We start from the raw sequence: 3,454 nt of genomic DNA on the forward strand, positions 1-3,454 counted from the left end.
TGGTCCCTCTATAAGATTATAAGTGCCTGTGCCCCTACTCTAGTTAAGAGAGGGGAAAGCTATTTCCTGATCCTTGTCAGGAAACACCTTAACTAGGACATTGTTCAATCTTTCACTCAAGAGAATGAAAACTGGAATTGAGGACACAGACTACTTCGAAGGGAGCGATCAAGACTTATGGAAATAGAAAGTCAGTTTGACATTGCTGATAACTCTGGATACTGCAGCGTGTCAAACAGGCATCCTAGTCCAGGTCAAAATCTTCTGCAGGCAGTACTGTGGTAGGAACTGCTAATACTAACTTACTGAATGAAAACAAGTTTGTTGGTGGTGAATTAAAAATCAAAACTTCTATTCTCCAAGCCCTATGCTTAATTGGATAGAAAAAAGAGAGGTGAAGGAGAAAAGAAAGGGAGGAGGAACCCATTTTATACTTAAAGAGGTGATAATATTTGTGCAGGTTGCAAGCCTGAACAAAACTAAAAGGATATATATAAATAGCAGCCCTCCTCTCCTATCTCACATGCATATTTGAAACAAGTCAGAGATCTATTTCTGAGGTTTCCCAACATAATAGTTATTCAAGAATCATCTTTTCAACATTTCCTTGGAGTCCATGCCTCCCAAATCACTTCCACAGCCCCTCCTAAAAATCCTTTCCATGACTTCAACCTTCTGTTCTTACCTTACTTGTCCTTGTTGTGATATTTTCCATTGTTGCCCATCTCCTCAATCTGGAATTCCCCCTGGGTCTGGGATCTCTCTCTCCTCACTTTATTCCTATTTCTCCTTCTGTTCCCTCTTGGACTCTTTTTTGCAGGTTTTCTTCCTCTTGTTGTCAACTCGATGTTTACTTTCCATGGTTCTATCCTAAGCTCTCTGCTCTAATTAATCTACCAACCATCCCTTGGCCAATTACCCATATTTATGTGCTAATAAGTTGTCCTCTAGCTCATAGCCCTCTAAAGGACTTCAAGCTCCTCAAACTCAACACATCTGAACCCTTCCTAGCCTGATCTACCTATATTTCTGCAAATAGCCCTACCTTCCGCCCAGTTACCATGGCCATAAACCTTGCAAACATTCTTTTACTTGCTCTTCCTCATCCCATTAGTCACCATTCTACCAATTTGATCTCTATCGTTTGTCTCCAAATCATCTTTTCCCTCGTCTCCACTGCCATTGTTCCAGTTCCCACTCTCGCCATGTCCCTCCAGGTTTAGCGACATAGTGTGTGCTACCTTCTCTCCCTGTACTGACTCTGCCATTCCTCCCTCAGCCTCTTTTCTAGGCACCACTATTGTTAATGGTGATGAAGAATTTCAGAATTTTGATTTAGATGTCTGAAAACTCTGAGAATCCCCATATCCCTATGGGTAGTTGTCTAAATTTCTGTTTCCTAAACATTAAAATGAGCCTAATAATACTTTTCCAGAAGTTTGTTAGACTAATTAAATGAGTGGCTTTTAAGCATTGCCTGGCACAAAAATTCTCAAAAAGGAAACTCTCCCTTTATTAATGTCACCTTAATACAACACAGATCTGATTATTTTGCTTTCCTGATTATAATCCTAAAATTACTTTCCAGAGCACCCAGTATAAGTTCAGATCCCTCATTTTAGCTTCTATGAACTTCATAACTTGGCCTCTGCCTACCTTCAGCTTCATCTCCTTAATAATCTTCACATGCCTTCTCTTCCCTGGATACATGGGACCACTGTAGTTTCCCAAACGTACCCCGCTGTACTCTCAGCAAATCCAATTCCTATCACACTTCTATCTTAAATGGCTTTCTTGAGGTGCTTGGGTGGCTCAGTCAGTTAAGATGAGACTTCAGCTCAGGTCATGATCTCACAGTTCATGAGTTTGAGCCCTGTATCAGGCTCTCTGCTGTCAGCACAGAGCCCACTTTCAATCCTCTGTCCCTCTCTCTCTCTGCCACTCCCCCACTCGCATGTGTGTGCACACGTGTTCTCTCTCTCTCTCAAAAACAAATATTAAAAAATAAAAAATAAAATGCCTTCATCCCTTGTATCAGCTAGAAGATTCCTATTTATTCTTTAAAATTCATACCAAATCTCAGAGTCTCCTGGAAATATCCTTTTCCCACCCCAGTCTCATTTAGAGCCTCCTTCACATGTCTGAGAATGGCACCTTGGGTAGGTCTACATCTTCTTGTAGCCATATTAAAGCTTTTACCACCTTATTCTGTTTGTACTTCTCAGCCTGACTCTCTCCCCCTGCCCCTGCTCCTGCCCCCACAATCCAGTGCGATCCACTTTATAGCTACAAGGATCTTGTCTGTCTCTTCACCTCATTGTATGTTTGACACGTAGTAAGGGCTCAGTACAAATAGAGGAGTGAAAACAAGGAATGAAGGAATGGAATGACAAAAAGTTAAGAATGAATGGATAAAAGAAGGGAAAACAGCTATTTCTCACTATGCTAAAGTCTCTGGGTATTTTTTCTTCAGCTTCTGAAAACTCACAGACTCCATTATCCTGCTATAAGAGGTGTTTTAACTTCTCATGCAGCGTCTGTGACTTCATCTCCCTGCAAACAATCTCCCAGGCAGTTCTGTTCCAGTGCTCTCCATTGAATCAAACTCCTGCCTCCAGCCTTTTTTATCCACTGTGATCTGCAAATCTTCATCCTAACAAATGATCCTTTATTAATTCTGGAGAGATTTATCCCTTTGACTTCTTATACTACCCTCACAATGAGAGGAACAAAGGACAACCTGTAAAAGGAGCTAGAGAGAGGAATTTATGCTTCCTTGTATTATTCCTCAGTAACTCAGGGATTCATTGAACAAATATATTTTGAGCACCTACTCTTTGCCCACAGTGCATTATGCACAAGAAATACAAAAGTTGATAAGCCAAGGTCTTTGCTTCACAAATTAACAGATCTTTCAACTAACATTGCTTTGAGTGCCTACTGTATGCCTAGCACTGTACTAGGTATTAGGAAAATAGCAGTGTACAAAACAGAAAAGTTTCCTGCTCTCATGGCAGGGACATACTACTAAGGAAAGCAAACGATAAATACTTGGTCTGCTGTAAGGATAAAAAATGAAAAAATGAAGCAAAGATGGATATTGGGAGATCAGTTATCTACTCGATGTTGTCCAGTCATGAGGTAATTGGACATTTTTTAGCAGAGGGTTGTAACAGTGGTGAAAACTTCTGAATTCTGTAAAACCAACTGGATCTGCTGACAGGTTAGACATGAGCTATAATAAGAAAAATGGGTCAATCCTGACACCAAGTACTTTCTCTACATACCTGGGAGAAAAGAATTGCCTACATTTGAGTTTGAAAACTCAGCATGAGGAATAGGTTTTTTCAGAAATAAGAAGCAACATGATGATCTGAGAGTAAAATGGAGAGGAGATTTAGAGGTTGAGAAGAAAGGCAAACTAATTGGAAAAGTATTTAATTGTCTATGCCCC

Source organism: Suricata suricatta, chromosome 5 (genome assembly GCF_006229205.1).
Source record: "Suricata suricatta isolate VVHF042 chromosome 5, meerkat_22Aug2017_6uvM2_HiC, whole genome shotgun sequence".
NCBI classification, from domain to species: domain Eukaryota; kingdom Metazoa; phylum Chordata; class Mammalia; order Carnivora; family Herpestidae; genus Suricata; species Suricata suricatta.